Genomic DNA, 23,466 nt, shown 5'->3' with positions numbered 1-23,466 from the left:
CCTGCTTACCTGCCCGGCCCAGCTCCCCCAGCGGCCCAGCCCACCTGGCCCCCTTCTCCTGTCTTCTTCCCGTGCCAGCGCACGAAGCAGCTGCGTGATGGACGCACGCGCGCCGACGCCGGCCACCTCCTGCTTCGCCGTGGCAGCCTCCCCGACCCCCTCGCGACGCCACGGAGACGCCTCGACCCCCTCGACCGCCTCTCTCTTCCCCTGGACCCCGTTCCCTCCTCTGCTCTCTCCCTGCATGCGCCCGAGCGGAGCTCGTCGTCGCCGTCGCCGTTCGCCGTAGCCACCGTGCTCCTCACTGCCACCCGAAGTACCCAGGAGATCCGCCCCGACCACCTCTTCCTCCTCGCCGAGAAGCGCACCGCGGGAGCCCTTGCATCGCCGCCATCGCCGTCGTCTTCTACCTCGGACCCGCCGGCCATCTTCGTCAAATTCGTCGGCTCCGGTGCCTCCCCGAGCTCCCCGAGGCCACCGTCGCAACCCCTGTGAGCTCCACTCCGTTTTCCCTCCTTCATTTTGTTCGTTCCCGTGCCGTAGCACCCCGGCCACATTCCCGAGCGCCGCCGTCCGCCATGGACGCCGGGCATGGCACTGACGTGCTGTTGCGGCCAGTCCGACGAGCCTAGCGTGCTCCTAGCTGCCCCAGGAGTCCGCATAGCCCCTCAGCCAACCCCCTAGCGCCCCGTAACCTCGCTCCGCCCAAACCCGAGCTCCGGCAGCCGCCGCGGCCCCCACTCCGGCGAGCTCCGGCCACCCCGCGCCTCCCGCATGCCTCTTTTGGATGCGCGCAAGCAAGGGCAACCCTCTGGTGCCCTTGGCTTGGCCCAAAACCCCTCGAAGCGCCACTCCGGCGAGCTCCCGCCGCAGTATTGGTCGTCGCCGGCCGAACTCCGGCGACTGCCGACGTGGCACGCCTAATTAACACCAATGACGCCTAAACACCCCCCCCACAGCCACTGACAGTGGGCCCCGTAGTGGGTCAAAGCCCGGGTCAACGCGGGATTAGCCCCTGTGTCACTGACGTGTGGACCCCACACGTCAGGTTTGACCTGGACCCGCCTAGTTGACCTGCTGACATCAGCATGACCTAGTGCTGACGCAATAAATCATTTTCTGGATTTAATAATAATCAGGAAATTCCAGAAAATGCCTAAAACTTCAATAAATCATAGAAAATTAACCGTAACTCCAAATTAAATAAATTATATATGAAAAATTATCAGAAAAATTCAAGGAATCCATCTGTACCATTTTCATGCATGTTAGAACAACTTATCACTACTGTTTAGTGCAAATGAAGTGAATGACATTTAAATAACCACATATGGAGTTTGAATTTGAATCTTGGATTCAAACCAACTTCATTTAATCTGTTGCTAGTTGCATTAGCCCACGACACATTCATTTTGCCAAGTCATGATCATGCATCATATTGTGCATTGCATTGATTGTGTTCCCTTCTGTATTACCGGCATTTGTCCCCTCTCGATAGACGTGATACCGATGATGTGATCGTTGACACTGATGAAGACTCAATGCTATCTTCAGAAGTGCCAGGCAAGCAAAACCCCCTTGTTCATTTCGATACAATCCCACTCTCTCGCTCCTGCTCTCTTTTACTGCATTAGGACAACACCGATTCAACTGTTACATGCTGCGGTAGTTGAACCCCTTTATCCTCTGCATAACCTGTCATTCCACAGTAATTAGATGAAACCCACTAGCATGAGTAGGAGTTGTTTGAGCCCTGTTGTGCCTACTCATTCATGTTTGTTTGTCATGCCCGCTACTGCTTAGAGTTGAGTTAGGTCTGATTCATCGGGGATGAATCAGAGGCGTGTGAACATGTCCTATTGTGTGTGAGCTAAGTGTGTGAACACGATTTGGTAAAGGTAGCGGTGAGAGGCCATGTAGGAGTACATGGTGGGTTGTCTCATTGCAGCCGTCCTCAGGAACTGAGTTCTGTGTTTGTGATCCATGATTCAGCTACTACCACGCATTGGGCCCGAAACCAATGGACCCTCTCGGCTTCTTAATCACCCTTGTCCTCTGTCCAGGAGTTGCAAGTAGTTTCTGGTGTTTGTAGTATGCTGGAGGCCGTGGACAGCGCTGACCGTAGGGGTGGGCTGTGATGCGGTAGGCACGTGGCACGGTGTACCGGGCGCCCGTTTGGTGTCTCGGGAACCCTGTTCACATCGTTTGGGGCTGTGAGCGAAACTCCGGCCGGATCTCCTCATGGATGGAACCCGAATAGGCGATAAACCTGGACTAGAGACTTGAGTGATTAGGTAGGTCGTGGCCGACACCCACGTTGGGCTTCCGCTTGAAGGTTGCCGAGTACATGTCGTGTAAACGGCGGTAAGTGGTGAGAGCGTGTGTGAAGAAGTACACCCCTGCAGGGTTAATATGATCTATTCGAATAGCCGTGTCCGCGGAAAAGGACTTCTGGGTTGCTTATATCAGTTCATAGACAAGTGAAAGTGGATACTCTAAAATACACAAGATAAGCGTGAGTGCTATGGATGGCGTTCTCGTAGGGAGACGGGAGCGGATCCATAGTGGTGTATTGATATGGTGAATATGTGGACTCGTGTGCGCCACCTCAAAAGAGTTACTTGCAGTCGTAGTTCAGGATAGCCACCGAGTCAAAGCTGGCTTGCTGCAGTTAAACCCCACCATCCCTTTGTTGATAATGATGCATATATAGATAGTTCTGATGTAAGTCTTGCTGGGTACATTTGTACTCACGTTTGCCTATTTTATGTTTTTGCAGAGAGACTTCAGTCTCACTAGTATTTCCGCGTGGTCTTCGACGTTTAGCTTGTTACCTCAGCTACGATCTTGTGCCTCGGCAGGATTTGGTAGATAGTCAGGCTTCTCAGCCTTTTTCATTTATAGATGTCTGTACTCAGACATGATAGCTTCCGCTTGTGCTTTGACTTGTATGCTCTGAGTGTTGGGTCATGAGACCCATGTTTGTAATATCTCGCTCCTCGGAGCCTATTGAATAAACTACTTGAGTCGTAGAGTCATTTTGTGATGCCATGTTGTATTGCACATATCGAGCATATTGTGTGTATGTTATTGAAATGCTTGGTATGTGTGGGATCTGACCATCTAGTTGTTTATCTTTAGTAGCCTCTCTTACGGGGAAATGTCTCCTAGTGTTTCCACCGAGCCATGGTAGCTTGCTACTGCTCCAGAACACTTAGGCTGGCCGGCATGTGTCCTTCTTCGTTCATGTGTCTGTCCCTTCGGGGAAATGTCACGCGGTGAATACCGGAGTCCTGTTAGCCCGCTACAGCCCGGTTCACCGGAGTCCTGCTAGCCCAGTGCTACAGCCTGGATTCACTCGCTGATGACCGACACGTTCGATGTTGGGTCATGGATGCCTGTCCCTGTAAGTCTGTGCTGCTTTGGGTTTACGACTAGCCATGTCAGCCCGGGCTCCTTATCATATGGATGCTAGCGACACTGTCATATACGTGTGCCAAAAGGCGCAAACGGTCCCGAGCAAAGGTAAGGCGACACCCGTGGGAATACCGTGCGTGAGGCCGCAAAGTGATATGAGGTGTTACATGCTAGATCGATGTGGCATTGAGTCGGGGTCCTGACAGATATGTAGATCTCCTGCCATAGTAACCGACTCTGTGTAACCCTAGCCCTCTCCGGTGTCTATATAAACCGGAGGGTTTTAGTCCGTAGGATGAACAACAATCATACCATAGGCTAGCTTCTAGGGTTTAGCCTCTCTGATCTCGTGGTAGATCAACTCTTGTACTACCCATATCATCAATATTAATCAAGCAGGAGTAGGGTTTTACCTCCATCGAGAGGGCCCGAACCTGGGTAAAAACATCGTGTCCCTTGTCTCCTGTTACCATCCGCCTAGACGCACAGTTCGGGACCCTCTACCCGAGATCCGCCGGTTTTGACACCGACATTGGTGCTTTCATTGAGAGTTCCACTGTGCTGTCGCCATCAGGAAGGATGCCGCATCCCGTCTTTAAAGATGGCGCTGTTGCTAAAGGAGCTTTTGCTATCGGCCAAACTCTCCGGCTAGGCGGTTTTCTTATGACTGTCTGTTCGGCCGCCGCGCCGACGATGACTTCTCGGGTCATCGAAAGCAATCTCCATGTCAACTCGGAACTCGCCGAGCAGTTAGATCCGATGGAGCTCTCTTCCTTAAACAAGCTCTTGGATCGCATCGCCGCCCTGGGAGTCGCTACAGACTATGATCAGATTGGGCTTAAACCCGATCCGAGAGAGATTGACTCTCCCCAGGTCACCCACCACGCCGTGGTCGTGGTGGTGGAGAATCTTCACCCATCTTAAGGACCAGATATGTCTGAATTCCCGATCCCTCCAAGCCGGATACCCGCGGAGGGGAGGACGTCACTCAAATCCTGAACCTAAAGTCAGGCGGTGGGCTAGATTCATTGGACAACATCCAAGAACCCAAGCTTCCGAGTTCGGAAACTCCTTGGCCCCTGAGTCTCAGATTGGGCGAGGTTCCGGATTTAACTCCACCCTCCCACTCAAATATAAGGGATCTATCCCAAATTCGGCAAGAGCCCACAGAAACAGTACACCATTACTGGGCCAGATTCCTCCTGGTTATGAACAGGATAGAGGACTGCCGCGAGGAGGATGCAATTTCAGTCTTCTACAATAATTGCACGGACATCGGAATCCTCAACACCATAAGTCGCCGTGAAATTACACGCTTCGCTGACTTGGCATCCATAGTACAAAAATACTGTGCGATGGAAAGCGTCCGGAAAACCGAAATATAATTCTGGGACGATCCGGCCCTGAATACAACTCCAGTCCGAAATAAAAGGGCGCATTATCGCCAGGCACCTGGGCTAAACACCAAAAAGCAAAAACCCTGTATAGGGTATGGAACCATACTGGAGGGTTGGCTCAATGGACCCTGTAAAATTCATAGTAGAGAGGGCGCCACACCAACTCATAGCCTTAGAGCATGTTGGATACTCCGGCAGGTGGCCAGAAGTGGCGAGGAGCTTCTAACTCCAGAATCCGCAGAGCACCAGCCCAGGAATACCAGTACGGTATCAACAGTCTTCGAGACTTTCGCATCAAACAATATGCGGAAACGAACACTCCGCAGCCTTACCAAAGTCTACCAGGTAGCAACAATAAACCCATGGAGTGACACGGTTATTACCTTTAATGCCAGTGATGAACCTAAATTCCGAACAGCCCAAGCACCAGCCGCATTGGTCCTCAGTACAATAGTGGACGGGTTTCGACTTACCAAAGTGCTCATGGACGGCGGCAGCGGATTGAACCTCATTTATGAGGAAACCTTTGAAAAATGGAAATAGACTGGAGCCGCATTAAGCGAAGCAACACAACCTTTAGAGGAATAGTCCCCAGTCGGGAAGCGCGCTGTACAGGAAAAATCACACTGGATGTGGTGTTCGGCACGCTGGATAATTACAGGTCCGAGGAGGTCACATTTCAAGTGGCCCCGTTCAGCAGTGGATACCACTCTCTGTTAGGGCGAGAGGCATTCACAATTTTTCAAGCTATACCCCATTATGGGTACATGAAGCTCAAAATGCCCGGACCCAACGGAATCATCACTCTTGCTAGTGACCCAGACATAGCACTCCACGCCGAAAACAAGACAGCCGCACTAGCCCTTGAGGCACTATCCGAAGCCCTAGCGGCCGAAGAATTGACTGCACTGTGCTCCACAGTGAACCGGGACGACATGATACTCGATAAAAGATCCAAGTCCACCTCCTTTAAACCGGCGGACAAAATAGTCAAATTCCAAGTCCATCCAACGGACCCTACAAAAACGGCCCCCATCGGGGCGCAATTAAACCCTGATGTAGACGCCGCACTACGAGAATTCCAACGCAAAAATTGGGACATTTTTGCCTGGCACCCTTCAGACATGCCAGGAATCCCACGCAGGCTGGCCGAGCATAGCCTAAACATCCTAAAAGGATTCAAGCCTGTTAAGCAGGCTCTTCGGCGTTTCTCTGAACCTAAGAGACAAGCCATGGGAGAGGAGCTAGCCAAACTACTGGAGGCCGGATTCATCAGAGATATAAAACATCCGGACTGGCTAGCAAACCTGGTAATGGTACCAAAGAAGGAAAAATCCTGGCGCCTATGCGTCGATTTCAAGGACCTCAACAAGGCTTGCCCAAAGGATCCCTTCCCCCTCCCCCACATCGATCAAATCATCGACACTACCGCAGGACACGATTCATTGTGTTTCCTCGACGCATACTCTGGCTACCATCAAATTAAGATGGCAGAACCAGACCAAGCCGCAATGGCATTCATCACCCCATACGGCGCATCCTGCTTCAACACAATGCCCTTCGGGCTAAAAAACATTGGCGCAACATATCAGCGCATGATTCAGACATGTCTGGCAAACCAGATCGGCAAAATAGTTGAGGCGTACGTGGATGACGTGGTCATCAAAACCAAGCATGTCAAAACTCTAGTAGATGACTTCAGGCTCACATTCGATAACCTCCGAACATATGACATCAAGCTTAACCCGGAAAAATGCATTTTCGGCATACCAGCCGGAAAGCTCTTGGGCTTCATTGTATCCGGTAGAGGAATTGAAGCAAACCCAGCCAAGATCCGAGCTCTGTCACAATTGGATACTCCAAAGGACCTCAAGCAAATACAGAAATTGACTGGATGTGTGGCGGCTCTAAGCCACTTCATCTCCCGCTTGGGAGAGAAGGCATTACCCCTTTATCGCCTCCTCCGGCGCACCAAACACTTTGAGTGGACGGATGCCGCCACGGCCGGACTCGAAGAAATAAAAGCCATATTGGCAACAAACCCAGTCCTGGCCATGCCTAACATCGGCGAACCAATGCTATTATACATTGCGGCAACTCATCAAGTTGTAAGCGCAGTACTCATCGTCGAACGAGAAACGGACGGACACAAATTCTCCCTTCAAAAACCAGTTTACTACATGTCCACTGTCCTCACTCCATGCAAGTCACGGTACCCGCATTATCAAAAGATAGCGTACGCGGTGTTCATGGCATCCCGGAAGCTACGACACTACTTTCAAGAGTGTTCAATAACAGTAGCCTTCGAAGTACCTCTTAACGATATTATAAACAACCGCGACGCGACGGGCGGGATTGCCAAATGGGCCATTGAGCTCCTCCCGTTCGACATATCCTATAAGCCACGGCGAGCTATCAAGTCGCAAGTTTTGGCCTACTTTGTCGCCGAATGGACTGAAGCCGAACTCCCTAAAGAGTACGGCACATATTCCAACTGGATCATGCACTTCGACGGCTCCAAAATGTTAGCGGGTCTGGTGGCTGGCATCGTTCTGACGTCCCCAACAGGAGATACAGTTTAATATGTACTCTAGATAATGTATACGGACTCTAACAATGCAACCGAATATGAGGACCTTCTACATGGTCTCCGGATGGCAGTCTCCAAGGGCATCCAACGCCTAGAGGTGCGTGGGGATTTGAACCTCGCGATATCCCAAATAAATGGAGATTTCGATGCCAAGGATCTGAAAATGGCAGCTTATCGCAACGCCATCCTAAAAATGTCAGCTCGGTTCGAGGGCCTCGAATTTCACCATATAGCCCGGGAAAACAATCAGGCAGCAGACGTCTTGGCACGCATTGGCACAAAGCGCGATGCAATCCCCCCCAACATTTTCTTGGAGAGGCTATTCAGGCCATCCGTACAATGGGAAGGGGAATCCGGAAATAACAACCCGGACCCAGCCGCACCACTTGACACCGAACATTCTGACAGAACGGGAGGCTCTGCCAACGAAGTAACATCCTTAGCCCACGTAATAATGGCAGTCATTGCCCCGTGGACAGAACCATTCTTAGCCTACTTAACTAGGAAGGAACTTCCCGAGGACCAAAACGAGGCACGCTGCATAGTGCGGCGATCTAAGGCCTATAAAGTCCATGAAGGAGAGCTTTACAAGAAAAGCACCACCGGAATCCTTCAAAGGTGTATCTCCAAAGAGGAAGGGCGGAACCTTCTGGCTGAAATTCATGCCGGACTCAGCGGGCACCACGCCGCAGCCCGGGCCCTTGTCAGCAAGGCCTTCCGTACTGGATTTTATTGGCCGATGGCCCGGGCAGATGCTCAGGACTTAGTCCAATGATGCGTCGGTTGCCAATTATTTACTAACCAAAGCCATATGCCAACCACTGCCCTCCAAACTATACCCATCACCTTGCCCTTCGCGGTCTGGGGGCTTGACATGGTTGGACCCCTTAAAGGAGGAACCCACAAGCAAAAAAACCTATTGATCATTGTCGGTGTCAAAACCGGTGGATCTCGGGTAGGGGGTCCCGAACTATGCGTCTAGGCGGATGGTAACAGGAGACAAGGGACACGATGTTTTTACCCAGGTTCGGGCCCTCTCGATGGAGGTAAAACCCTACTCCTTCTTGATTAATATTGATGATATGGGTAGTACAAGAGTTGATCTACCACGAGATCAGAGAGGGTAAACCCTAGAAGCTAGCCTATGGTATGATTGTTGTTCATCCTACGAACTAAACCTCTCTGGTTTATATAGACACCGGAGAGGGCTAGGGTTACATAGAGTTGGTTACAATGGGAGGAGATCTTCATATCGCCTCACCAAGCTTGCCTTCCACGCCAAGGAAAGTCCTATCCGGACACGGGACGAAGTCTTCAATCTTGTATCTTCATAGTCCGGGAGTCCGGCCAAAGGTCATAGTCCGGCCATCCGGACACCCCCTAATCCAGGACTCGCTCAGTAGCCCCCGAACCAAGCTTCAATGACGATGAGTCCGACACGCAAATTTGTCTTCAGCATTGCAAGGCGGGTTCTTCTCCAAATTCCATGTACCTGTCGAACAGTGTCTGGCTTCTAGTGCATGCTGCGCTCCTTGGCTTCTGTGCCCAATAATGACCATCTTCCACGTGTCAAACAAATGCGAAAAGCCAGGGAGTTTTTTCATTTACCCCCCTAGTTGCGTAAATGAGCCGCCCATAAAAGAGACGGGGATTTAGATCCTATTCACACCATCTTCCCTCTGCGAGCATTCATCGGAGCCCTTTCAACAGAGATCCATTCCATCATGGCCGGTCGACGCAGCTCCTCCTCTCGCCCCTCCAGCCATCGGCCCGGAGATTGGGAGCGGTGTTCCATCCCACATAGCAGCTAGCAGTGCTCCAATCCAAGGGGCTTCTCCCCCAGCATATATGGTCCCAGTTCGAGCCAGGCTTGCTACCTATAGTGGCGGAGAGCAGGCGGAGAGCGTCCCCAATCCCTCCAAAGGAGAGAGGGTATGCCTTGTCCCTTATTTAATAAGAGGGCTCGGATTTCCAATTCATCCATTTCTCCGGGGGCTACTAGAGTTTTATGGCCTCTAGCTACACAACCTCACGCTTGCCTCCATACTGCATATTGCGGGCTTCGTGGCCCTTTGCGAGCTGTTTTTGGGCATTGAGGCCCATTTCGCGCTGTGGAAGAAGTTGTTCTGCCTCGTTCCCCGCTCTCAGGAGGGGTCGATTTATCAAGTGGGCAGAGCCGAACTATGGCGCATCGCTGGGACCGGATATCTATCTGGAACCCCAAAGAAGGTGTCCGAGGACTGGCCTTCAGAATGGTTTTATATAGATGACGTCCCCTTGCCGGACCCTGTACGGATCGGCCTCCCTGAGTTCAATAATGCTCCCTTGAAGAAATGCCTGAGCTGGCGCCCATGGAGCCCTCAGAGGGAAACTGACAGGGACGTCCTTTACCTGATGAGCCGGATAAGGTTGTTAGCTCATTCCGGACTGACCATGATCGAGGTCATGGCCACATGCATTATGCGGGGGGTGCAGCCGCTTCAGTACAGAGGCCACCCAATGTGGGATTTCAACGGGGAGGACGACGCCACCCGGTGCGGTCGCAAGGGGCCGGATTTGGCTGCCACTCTAACGAAGATCTTATCCGCTTTGTACAAGGGAGAAGAAGAGGAATTCCTCCGTGTCAACCCACGAGGCGGATTCTCTATGTACAATCCTCCAAGATGGGTAAGCGAACACTTTCACTTGCCTAGCCGTTTTCAAATTCCCATAATTCAGTACTTAGTCTAGCAATTTTAACGCAGGAGCTATGCCAGACTGTAAAGGAGATAAACAGCCCTCCTCCACAACCCGAGGACCCAGAACGGTCCCTCGACCCGTACTCCCAAGAGGACCCGGACTTATGTGTGAAGCTAATTGATGGGGTGTTTCATCAATTGAGAAAGGAAAACACCTTAGTGGCCATTACGGCCGATTATCCCGGACTACTTCCAGCCTCAAAGGTAACCGAGACCGAAGTCCCAGTACTTTCAAGAGGATCCATCCATGCTTATTTTGATTGCCATAAACTAATAGCGTTTTTTTTGCAGGGGAAATCCTTGAGGCGGAGGGCCGAGCCCGCGGTGGGTAGCCAACAAGGGCCATTGAGGCCCGGCGGGCTAAAAAGAAGTGCGGACCGGATCGAGACGCTGGCGCAACGGTACGGCGTGCGACTTTAATGCCCAGGGTTTATGCCTTCAAGGCATACTAACGTTCATGTTCTCTTCAGGAACAAGAGCGCCCGCCGGACTATATCCATCGGCCAGGCTTCAAGGCCGGGTCTGGAAGCGGAGGCAAACACGGGGCGCGCACCGGACGCTCCTCCGACAGACGACATGGACGGGCTATCTGCCAGCAATTCAGAGGTGGAGAGTGCCATGAACCACAGGCGTCGCCGGACTGTTCTTCGTGACGCATGTTTTTCCCAAGAGGCGTTGGACGCTTTTAGTACGGGAGATGCGTACCTCCGTGCCACTCAAAATGGTCTAGCCAAAGCCACAAAGCAGTATGTAAAAGACATACGGGTGAGTAAATCTGATGGTTATATATGTCAATAGCCGCTGAGACTTGAAACAGTTAAAATAACTGATTTAAGGATCATTTGTTATGCAGGATCTTCCAAAAAAGAATTTGCAACTGTGCCAGGAGCTGGAACTGTGCAAGGCCCAACTTGAGGCTGCACTAGCCGCTATAGAGAATGCCAAGGGGACCCCCTTAGGTAATATATGCTTCGAAAGATAAGTATGTTGTGAAGTGCGGCATGTGTGCAATTCTGACAATAACAGTGCAGATGGGGCCGGAGTGGATCCGGACAGGCAACAACTCTTGTGCCAGTTAAAGGCCGGCGAGAGCGTGCTTACGAGGGTGAGGCAAGAGAAGAACAAGCTTCAAGATGCCAATACCCAGCTGGGCGAGGAACTAAAGGATGTTCGTGCTCAGCTGTCGGATTCTGTAAAGGAGAATCAGCGACTTCGACGCGGCATTTTTAGTAAGTGCTTGAACGAATCTTCGAAAAAGAGTTCAGCGAGGAAGTCGATTGACAGAGTTATGTCTATAGATATGCAGACAGGTCGGCCTGCGGAGGAAATGCCGGGTTCTACGGGTGACCTTCTTCCCAAGCTATCGCAACTGCACGAACGAGTTCGGCAGGCGATGCAAGGCGTCGTCCAGGCTTTGTGGCCATCCCTCTCCATGCCCGAAGGCCTTAGAGAGCTTGCAGAAAAGCTAAAGGGAGCGCGGCAGCGCTTTCGATTATGGAAGATATCGGCCTGCCGTCAAGGTGCCAGGGAGGCCCGGGCCATGGTGAAGACGCGGTACACGAAGGCTGACCCAAACCACATGGCCGAGGTCGGCCCTATGGGGCCCGACGGGAAGGAGATCCCTGTCAGTTTAGTGTACGGCCAGGTAGAGCTGGCCGCCAAGTATTCCCAATAGGACTGTAAATTAGACAGCCTATTGGATGGTATTGAAGAAGAATATACCCAGTCAAATTGACTATGTAATTTAAAATGACATGTAAAATGCCTTCTAGCCAGATTGTAGATCATTTGTCATTGCAGACCTTTTTGCTTCAACCTCTGGACCCGATAGTCTGGAGTGTGTCCGAATACCCTCTCGGTTATACAAGAACCGGGGCATGCGTGGAGACCAGGCGTAGGGGTCATAAGTGCTTTAGCAGACAAGTGCCCAACTAGTTATGTTATATTACATGGTTAGTAAGAAACATCTTCCAGGGAGAATAGTTCCGTTAGGGGTTCCTTTCCCTGGGAAGCATGCCCTAAAGTGCATGTCCGGACTGCGAAAAAAGCAGAAAAGCATCTGGGGGCAGATAAATAAACAAGTGAAAAATCATCTTTTAGTTCACCGATCGAATATTCCCTTAAGAACGCTAGCTTTCGGCTTCACCCAGTCTGAGGTACACATCCGGCTGACCCGATAGTAACAATCGCAGAGGTGCTCCCTTTACCACCTAGCCGAACAAACGGGAACGTAGGGGTAAGCACAGGAGCCAGGCAACCCAGCTTGGCCAAAACTTAAGTCATATCGATGCATATAATGGTGCATAAAAGGTTCATGCGGAAGTGTCACGCATGTTTTGGGCATGAGGCCCGTGTATATAAGCTTCTGATAAAGAAGCCCCCAGGTATAGTGAGCGCGAATGGCGCGTCAATTATGTGCGAACAATGCGCAAGCAAGCCATTAAAGTCTTGGAAGAAAAAGGGAGCGAGAAGGTGAGAAATATAAGGCAGCTAATTTGTAAAAAAAGGGGACGGAGGAAGGAGACGAACACAGAGTCCGACGCTAGGCCTAGAATCTTCGTAGGCGTGCGGTGTTCCATGGGTTCGGCTCGAGTTGGTTATCCGATGCGTTTCGTAGACGGTACGCTCCACCAGTCAGGACTTGGTCGATTATGAAGGGACCCTCCCATTTGGGCTTGAGTTTGTCCTTTTTCTTATCTGGCAGACGTAGAACTAGTTCGCCAACATTGTAAGTTTTGGCCCGTACTTCTCTGCTTTGATATCTTCGAGCCTGCTGTTGATATAATGTGGAACGGGCTTTTGCCACGTCGCGCTCCTCCTCCAATGCGTCCAAGATGTCCTGCCGATCGAGCTTGGCTTCTCTTTCTTCGTACATGCGCACGCGAGGTGAGTCATGAATTATGTCGCAGGGCAGGACTGCCTCTGCGCCGTATACCATAAAAAATGGTGTGAATCCGGTAGTGCGATTCGGCGTGGTCCACAGCCCCCAGAGTACGGAGTCGAGCTCCTCTACCCAGTGCGTGTTAGATTCCTTGAGGGATCGCACTAATTTGGGTTTGATGCCGCTCATGATTAGACCATTGGCTCGCTTGACTTGACCGTTAGTTTGTGGGTGATAGTTTGAAGCGTAATCGAGCTTAATGCCCAATTTTTTTCACAAGAATTTAACCTCGTCGGCCGTAAAGTTTGTGCCGTTGTCAGTAATGATGCTGTGGGGGATTCCGTAATGGTGTACAACCCCTGATATGAAGTCTATCACCGGTCCGGATTTGGCTGTCTTAACAGGCTTGGCCTCTATCCATTTGGTGAATTTGTCCACCATGACCAGTAGATATTATTGCTTGTGGGTTCCTCCTTTAAGGGGTCCAACCATGTCAAGCCCCCAGACCGCAAAAGGCCAGGTAATGGGTATAGTTTGGAGGGCAGTAGGCGGTATGTGGCTTTGATTAGCAAATAATTGGCAACCGACGCATCGCTGGACTAAGTCCTGAGCGTCTGCCTGGGCCGTCGGCCAATAAAATCCGGTACAGAAGGCCTTGCTCACAAGGGCCCGGGCTGCAGCGTGGTGCCCGCCGAGTCCGGCGTGAATTTCAGCCAGAAGGTTCCGCCCTTCCTCTTCGGAGATACACCTTTGACGGACTCCGGTGGTGCTTTTCTTATAAAGCTCTCCTTCGTGGACTTTATAGGCTTTAGATCGCCGCACTATGCAGCGTGCCTCATTTTGGTCCTCGGGAAGTTCCTGCCTAGTTAAGTAGGCTAAGAATGGTTCTATCCACGGGGCAGTTACTGCCATTATTATGTGGGCTGAGGGTGTGACTTCGTTGGTGGAGTCTTCCGCTGTGTCAGAATGTTTGGTGTCAGGTGGTGAGGCCAGGTCTGGATTGTCATTTCCGGATTCCCCTTCCCACTGTACGGATGGCTTGAATATCCTTTCCAGGAAAATGTTGGGGGGGACTGCATCGCGCTTTGCGCTGATGCATGCCAAGACGTCTGCTGCCTGATTGTTTTCCCGGGCTATATGGTGAAATTCCAGCCCTTCGAACCGAGCTGACATATTTAGGACGGCGTTGCGATAAGCTGCCATTTTCGGATCTTTGGCATCAAAGTCTCCATTTATTTGGGATATCGCGAGGTTCGAATCCCCACGCACCTCTAGGCATTGAATGCCCATGGAGACTACCATCCGGAGGCCATGTAGAAGGGCCTCGTATTCGGCTGCATTGTTTGAGTCCGTATACATTATCTGGAGTACATATTGGACTGTATCTCCTGTTGGGGACGTCAGAACGATGCCAGCCCCCAGACCCGCCAGCATTTTGGAGCCGTCAAAGTGCATGGTCCAGTTGGAATATTGTCGTACTCTTTAGGGAGTTCGGCTTCAGTCCATTCAGCGACAAAGTCGGCCAAGGCTTGCGACTTGATGGCTCGCCGTGGCTTATAGGTTATGTCGAACGGGAGGAGCTCAATGGCCCATTTGGCAATCCGGCCCGTTGCGTCGCGGTTGTTTATGATATCGTTAAGAGGTACTTCAGAGGCTACTGTTATCGAACACTCTTGAAAGTAGTGTCGTAGCTTCCGGGATGCCATGAACACTGCATATGCAATCTTTTGGTAATGCGGGTACCGGGACTTGCATGGAGAGAGGACAGTGGACACGTAGTAGACCGGTTTCTGGACAGCGAATTTGTGTCCGTCCGTTTCTCGTTTGACGACGAGGACTACGCTTACAACTTGGTGAGTTGCCGCGATGTATAACAACATTGGTTCGCCGATGTTAGGCGCGGCCAGGACCGGGTTTGTTGCCAGTATGGCTTTTATTTCTTCGAGTCCGACCGTGGAGGCATCCGTCCACTCGAAGTGTTTGGTGAGCCGGAGGAGGCGGTAAAGGGGTAATGCCTTTTCCCCCAAGCGGGAGATGAAGCGGCTTAGAGCCGCCACGCATCTAGTCAATTTTTGTATTTGCTTGAGATCTTTTGGAATATCCAATTGTGACAGAGCTCAGATCTTGGCTGGGTTTGCTTCAATTCCTCTACCGGATATGATGAAGCCCAAGAGCTTTCCGGCTGATACGCCGAAAACGCATTTTCCCGGGTTAAGCCTAATGTCATATGTTTGGAGGTTATCGAACGTGAGCCTCAAGTCGTCTATTAGAGTTTCGACATGCTTGGTTTTGACGACCACGTCATCCACATATGCTTCAACTATTTTGCCGATCTGGTTGGCCAGACATGTCTGAATCATGCGCTGATATGTTGCGCCAGCGTTTTTGAGCCCAAAGGGCATTGTGTTGATGCAGAATGGGCCGTATGGGGTGATGAATGCTGTGGCGGCTTGGTCTGACTCTGCCATCTTGATTTGGTGGTAGCCAGACTATGCATCGAGGAAACACAATGAATCGTGTCCTGCGGTGGCGTCGATGATTTGATCAATGCGGGGGAGGGGGAACGGATCCTTTGGGCAGGCCTTATTGAGGTCTTTGAAATCGACGCATAGGCGCCATGATTTGTCCTTCTTTGGTACCATCACCAGGTTTGCTAGCCAGTCCGGATGTTTGATATCTCTGATGAATCCGGCTTCCAGTAGTTTGGCTAGCTCCTCTCCCATGGCTTGTCTCTTAGGTTCGGAGAAACACCGAAGAGCCTGCTTAAGAGGCTTGAATCCTTTTAGGATGTTCAGGCTGTGCTCGGCCAACCTGCGTGGGATTCCTGGCATGTCTGAAGGGTGCCAGGCAAAAATGTACCAATTTTCACGTAGGAATTCTCTTAGTGCAGCATCTACATCAGGGTTTTGTTGTGCCCCGATGGAGGCCGTTTTTGTAGTGTCCGTTGGATGGACTTGGAACTTGACTATTTCCTTTGCCGGCTTGAAGGAGGTGGACTTGGATCTTTTGTTGAGTATCACGTCGTCCCTGTCCACCGTGGCGTGCAACGCAGTTAGTTCCTCGGCCGCTAGGGCTTCGGATAATGCCTCGAGGGCAAGTGCGGCTGTCTTATTTTCGGCGCGGAGCACTGTGTCCAGATCGCTAGCAAGAGTGATGATTCCGTTGGGTCCGGGCATTTTGTGCTTCATGTACCCGTAATGGGGTATAGCTTGAAAAATTGTGAATGCTTCTCGCCCTAACAGAGCATGCTATCCGCTGCTGAATGGGGCCACTTGAAATGTGACCTCCTCGGATCTGTAATTATCTGGCATGCCGAACACCACATCCAGTGTGATTTTTCCTGTACAACATGCTTCCCGATTGGGGATTATTCCTCTAAAGGTTGTGTTGCTTCGCTCAATGCGACTCCAGTCTATTTCCATTTTTCGTAGGGTTTCCTCATAGATGAGGTTCAATCCGCTACCACCATCCATGAGTACCTTGGTAAGCCGAAAGCTGTCCACTATCGGACTGAGGACCAGTGCAGCTGGTGCTCGGGCTGTCCGGAATTTAGGTTCGTCACTGGCATTAAAGGTAATAGCCGTGTCACTCCATGGGTTTATTGTCGCTACCTAGTAGACTTCGGTAAGGCTGCAGAGCGTTCGTTTCCTCGCATTGTTTGATGTGAAAGTCTCGAAGACTGCTGATACCGTACTAGCGTTCCTGGGGTGGTGCTCTGCGGGTTCTGGAGTTAGAAGCTCCTCGCCACTTCTGGCCACCTGCCGGAGGATCCAACATGCTCTAAGGCTATGAGTTGGTGTGGCTCCCTCTGTACTATGAATTTTACAGGGTCCATTGAGCCATCCCTCCAGTACGGTTCCATACCCTATAGAGGGTTTTTGTTTTTTGTTGTTTGGCCCAGGTTCCTGGCGATAATGCGCCCTTTTGTTTCGGACTGGGATTGTATTCAGGGTCGGATTGTCCCAGAATTTTGTTTTGGTGTTCCGAACGCTTTCTATCGCACAGTACTTTCGTACTATGGATGCCAAGTCGGCGAAGCGTGTAATTTCACGGCGACTTCTGGCGTTGAGGATTCCGATGTCCGTGCAGTTGTTGCAGAAGAATGAAATTGCATCCCCCTCGCGGCAGTCCTTTATCCTGTTCATAACCAGGAGGAATCTGGCCCAGTAATGGTGCACTGTTTCTCTGGGCTCTTGCCGAATTTGGGATAGATCCCTTATATTTGGGTGGGCGTGTGGATTTAAATCCGGAACCTTGCCCGATCTAAGACTCAGGGGCCAAGAAATTTCCGAACTCGGAAGCTTGGATTCTTGGACGTTATCCAATGAATCAGGCCCGCTGCCTGACTTTAGGTTCAGGGCTTGAGTGACGTCCTCCCCTCCGCGGATGTCCGGCTTGGAGGGATCAGGAATCCGGACACATCTGGTCCTTAGGATGGGTGAAGATTCGCCGCATTGTTCCTCCACCACTTCAATGTGGTGGGTGACCTGGGGAGAGTCAATCTCTCTCGGATCGGGTTTAAGCCCAATCTGACCGTAGTCTGTAGCGACTCCCAGGGCGGCGATGCGATCCAAGAGCTCGTTTAAGGAAGAGAGCTCCATCAGATCTAACTGCTCGGCAAGTTCCAAGTTGATGTGGAGATTGCTTTCGATGATCCGAGAAGTCATTGTCGGCGCGGCGGCCGAAGAGGCAGTCATTAAGAAACTGCCTAGCCGGAGAGTTTGCCCGACAGCCAAAGCTCCTTTAGCGACAACGCCGTCTTTAAAGACGGGGTGCGGCATCCTTCCTGATAGTGACGACACAGAGGAACTCTCAATGAAAGCACCAATGTCGGTGTCAAAACCGGCGGATCTCGGGTAGGGGGTCCCGAACTGTGCGTCTAGGCGGATGGTAACAGGAGACAAGGGACACGATGTTTTTACCCAGGTTCGGGCCCTCTCGATGGAGGTAAAACCCTACTCCTGCTTGATTAATATTGATGATATGGGTAGTACAAGAGTTGATCTACCACGAGATCAGAGAGGCTAAACCCTAGAAGCTAGCCTATGGTATGATTGTTGTTCGTACTACGGACTAAACCTCTCCGGTTTATATAGACACCGGAGAGGGCTAGGGTTACACAGAGTTGGTTACAACGGGAGGAGTTCTTCATATCGCCTCTCCAAGCTTGCCTTCCATGCCAAGGAAAGTCCTATCCGGACACAGGACGAAGTCTTCAATCTTGTATCTTCATAGTCTGGGAGTCCGGCCATCCGGACACCCCCTAATCCAGGACTCCCTCAGTCATGGTTGACAACTTCACCAAATGGATAGAGGCCAAGCCTGTTAAGACAGCCGAATCCGGACTAGTGATAGACTTCATATCAGGGGTCGTACGCCGTTATGGCGTCCCCCACAACATCATCACTGATAAAGGCACGAACTTTACGGCCGACGAGGTAAAACTCTGGTGCAAAAACATGGGCATCAAGCTCGACTACGCTTCAGTCTATCACCCACAAACTAACGGTCAAGTCGAGCGAGCAAATGGTCTAATCATCAGCGGCATCAAACCCAGACTAGTGCGGTCCCTCAAGGAATCTAACACGCACTGGGTAGAGGAGCTCGACTCCGTACTCTGGGGGCTATGGACCACGCCGAATCGCACTACCGGATTCACACCATTTTTTATGGTATACGGCGCAGAGGCGGTTCTGCCCCGCGACATAATTCGTGACTCACCTCGCGTGCGCATGTATGAAGAAAGAGAAGCCGAACTCGATCGGCAGGACAGTTTGGACGCCTTGGAGGAGGAGCGCGACATGGAAAAAGCCCGTTTCGCATTTTATCAACAGCAGGCTCGAAGATATAAAAGCAGAGAAGTACGGGCCAAAAGTTACAATGTTGGCGAATTAGTTCTACGCCTGTCGGACAAGAAAAAGGACAAACTCAAGCCCAAATGGGAAGGTCCCTTCATAATCGACCAAGTCCTGACTGGCGGAGCGTACTGCCTGCGAGATGCATCGGATAACCGACTCGAGCTGAACCCATGGAACGCATCCCGTCTACGAAGATTCTACGCCTAGCGTCGGACTCTGTGTTCGTCTCCTTCCTCTATCCATTTTTTACAAATTAGCTGTCTTATATTTCTCTCCTTCTCCCTCCTTTTCTCTTACAGCCTTTTAAGGGCTCGTTTGCGCCTCGTTCGCACACAATTGACGCGCTATCCGCGCTCATTATACTTGGGGGCTTCTTTAACAGAAGCTTGTTTATACGGGCCTCATGCCCAACACATGTGTCACACTTTGGCATGTACCTTTTATTCACCATTATATGCATCGATATGACTTAAGTTTTGGCCAAGCTGGGTTGCCTGGCTCCTGTGCTTACCCCTACGTTCCCGATTGTTCGGCTAGGCGGTAAAGGGAGCACCTCTGCGATTGTTACTGCCGGGTCAGCCGGATGTGTACCTCAGACTGGGTGAAGCCGAAAGCTAGCGTTCTTAAGGGAATATTCGGTTGGTGAACTAAAAGATGATTTTTACCTCATTTATTTATCCGCCCCTAGATGCTTTTCTGCTTTTTTCGCAGTCCGGACATGCACTTTAGGGCATGCCTCCCAGGGAAAGGAACCCCTAACGGAACTATTCTCCCTGGAAGATGTTTCTTACTAACCATGTAATATAACATAACTAGTTGGGCATTTGTCTGATAAAGCACTAATGACCGCTACGCCTGGTCTTCACGCATGCCCCGATTCTTACATAACCGAGAGGGTATTCGGACACATTCCGGACTATCGGGTCCCGAGGTTGAAGCGAAAAGGTCCGCTATGACAAACGATCTACAATCCGGCTAGAAGGAATTTTACATGTCATTTTAAATTACATAGTCAATTTGACTGGGTATATTCCTCTTCAATACCATCCAACAGGCTGTCTAGTTTACAGTCCTGTTGGGAATATTTCGCAGCCAACTCTACCAGGCCATACACTAAACTGACAGGGATCTCCTTCCCATCGGGCCCTACAGGTCCGACCTCGGCCATGTGGTTTGGGTCAGCCTTTGTGTACCGCGTCTTCACCATGGCCCAGGCCTCCCCGGCGCCTTGACGGCAGGCCGCTATTTTCCATGATCGGAAGCGCCGCCACGCTCCCTTCAGCTTCTCTACAAGCTCTCCAAGGCCTTCGGGCATGGAGACGGATGGCCACAAGGCCTGGGCGACGCCTTGCATCACCTTCCGAACTCGTTCGTGCAGTTGTGAGAGCTCGGGAAGAAGGTTACACGTAGAACCGGGCATTTCCTCCGCAGGTCGACCCGTCAGCATACCTACAGACATAACTCTATCAATCGACTTCCTCACCGAACTCTTCTTTTCATAGTTTGTTCAAGCACTTACTAAAAATGCCGCGTTGAAGCCACCGATTCTCCTTCACGGAGTCCGACAGCTGAGCACGAACATCCTTTAGTTCCTCTCCCAGCTGGGTGTTGGCATCTTGGAGCTTATTCGTCTCTTGCCTCACCCTCGTAAGCACACTCTCGCTGACCTTTAACCGGCACAAGAGTTGTTGCTTGTTTGGATCCACTCCAGCGCCATCTGCAAAGTTATTGTCAGATTTGCAAGCACGCCGCACTCTTCGAACATACTTATCTTGTGAAGCATATATTACCAGAGGGGGTCTCCTTGGCCTCCCCTGTCGCGGCTAGTGCGGCCTCAAGTTGGGCCTTGCACTCTTCCAGCTCCTGGGACAGTTGGGTATTCTTTTTTGTAAGATCCTGCATAACAAATGATCCTTAAATCAGTTGTTCTAACTGTTTCAAGTCTCGGGGGCTACAGGCATATATAACTATCAAATTTTCTCACCAGTATGTCTTTTACATACTGCTCTTTGGCTCTGGCTAGACCATTTTGAGCGGCACGGAGGTACGCATCTCCTGTATTAAAGGCATCCAATGCCTCTTGGGAGAAACAAGCGTCACGAAGAATTGTCTGGCGACGCCTGTGGTTCATGGCGCTCTCCACCTCAGAATTGGCGGCAGACAGCTCGTCCGCATCCTTTGTCGGAGGAGCGTCCGGTGCGCGCCTCGTGTTCGCCTCCGCTTCCGGACCCGGCCTTGGAGCCTGGCCGGTAGAGGCGCGATTGGCAACCTCTCCGGATATAGTCCGGCGAGCGCTCTTCTTCCTAGAAAAAGCACAAGCGTTAGTATGCCTTGAGGGAATACAACCTGGGAATAAAATGGCATGCCATACCGTTGCGCCGGCGTCTCAATCCGGACCGCACTTCTTTTTAGCCTGCTAGGCCTTGAAGCCCCTTGTTGGCTAGTCGCCCCGGGCTCGGCCCTCCGTGAGGCTGGAAGTAGTCCGGGATAATCAGCCGTAATGGCCACTAAGTTGTTATCCTTGCTCAATTGATGAAACACCCCATCGATCAGCTCCACACATAAGTCCAGGTCCTCTTGGGAGTCCGGGTCGAGGGACCGTTCCGGGTCCTCGGGTTGTGGAGGAGGGCTGTTTATCTCCTTCACAGTCTGGCGCAGCTCCTGCGTTGAAATTGCTAGACTAAGTACTTAACTATGGGCATATGAAACGGATGGGCAAGTGAAAGTGTTCGCTTACCCAGCTTGGGGGATTGTACATAGAAAATCCACCCCATGGATTGACACGGAGGAATTCCTCCTCTTCTCCCTTGTACAAAGCGGATAAGATCTTTATTAGAGCGGCGGCCGATTCCGGGCCCTTACGGCCGCACCGGGTGGCGTCGTCCTCCCCATTGAAGTCCCACATGGGGTGGCCTCTGTATTGAAGCAGCTGCACCCACTGCATAATGCATGTGGCCATGACCTCAATCATGGTCAGTCTGGAATGAGCTAATAACCTTATCCGGTTCATCAGATAAGGGACGTCCTTGTCATTTTCCTTTTGAGGGCTCCGTGGACGCTAGCTTAGGCGCTTCTTCAGAGGAGCATTATCAAACTCAGGGAGGCCGATCCGAACAGGGTCCGACAGGGGGATGTCTTCTATATAAAACCATTCTGAAGGCCAGTCTTCGGATGCCTTCTTTGGGGTTTCGGATAGATATCCGGTCCCGGCGATGCGCCATAGTTCGGCTCCGCCCACTCGATATATTGACCCCTCCTGAGAACGGGGCACGAGGCAGAACAGCTTCTTCCACAGCGTAAAATGGGCCTCGATGCCCAAAAACAGCTCACAAAGGGCTACGAAGCCCGCAATATGCAATATGGAGGCAGGCGTAAGGTTGTGTAACTGGAGGCCATAGAACTCTAGGATCCCCCGGAGAAACGGATGAATTGGAAATTCGAGCCCTCTTATCAAATAAAGGACAAGGCATACCCGCTCTCCTTTGGAGGGATTGGGGACGCTCTCCGCTTGCTCTCCGCCATTATAGGTGGCAAGCCCGGCTTGAACTGGGACCATGTAAGCTGGGGGGAGAAGCCCCTTGGCTTGGAGCGCCACTAGCTCGCTGTTCGGGACGGAACACCTCTCCCAATCTCCAGGCTGAGGGCTGGGGGGGGGCGAGAGGAGGAGCTGCGTCGACCGGCCATGATGGAATGGATCTCTGTCTAATGCGCTCCGATGAATTCTCGCGGAGGGAGGATGGTGTGATTCGGATCTAAATCCCCGTCTCTTTTATGGACGGCCCATTTGCACAGCTAGGGGGTAAATGAAAAAATACCCTGTCTTTTCGCATTCGTTTGACACGTGGAAGATGGCCATTATTGGGCGTAGAAGCCAAGGAGCACAACGTTCACCAGAAGCCGGACACTATTGAACAGGTATATGGGATTTGGAGAAGAACCCGCCTTGCAATGCCGAAGACAAATTTGCGCGCCGGACTCATTGTCATTGAAGCCTGGTTCGGGGGCTACTGAGGGAGTCCCAGATTAGGGGGTGTCCGGATGACCGGACTATGACCTTTGTCTGGACTCCTGGACTATGAAGATACAAGATTGAAGACTTCGTCCCGTGTTCGGATGGGACTTTCCTTGGCGTGGAAGGCAAGCTTGGCGATACGGATATGTAGATCTCCTCCCATTGTAACCGACTCTGTGTAACCCTAGCCCTCTCCGGTGTCTATATAAACCGGAGGGTTTTAGTCCGTAGGACGAACAACAATCATACCATAGGCTAGCATCTAGGGTTTAGCCTCTCTGATCTCGTGGTAGATCTACTCTTGTACTACCCATATCATCAATATTAATCAAGCAGGAGTAGGGTTTTACCACCATCGAGAGGGCCCGAACCTGGGTAAAAACATCGTGTCCCTTGTCTCCTGTTACCATCCGCCTAGACGCACAGTTCGGGACCCCCTACCCGAGATCCGCCGGTTTTGACACCGACAATGCGCCAAACTCCCCCCGCCCACCACGCGAAAATCCTCCCCCCCCACACAAAAAATCCCCCAAATCCGATTCAACCACCCTTCGGCCAACTAGCCAATAATAT

This window comes from Triticum aestivum, chromosome 6B, assembly GCF_018294505.1.
Source record: "Triticum aestivum cultivar Chinese Spring chromosome 6B, IWGSC CS RefSeq v2.1, whole genome shotgun sequence".
NCBI lineage: Eukaryota > Viridiplantae > Streptophyta > Magnoliopsida > Poales > Poaceae > Triticum > Triticum aestivum.
Note: the sequence above shows the minus strand (reverse complement) of the source record.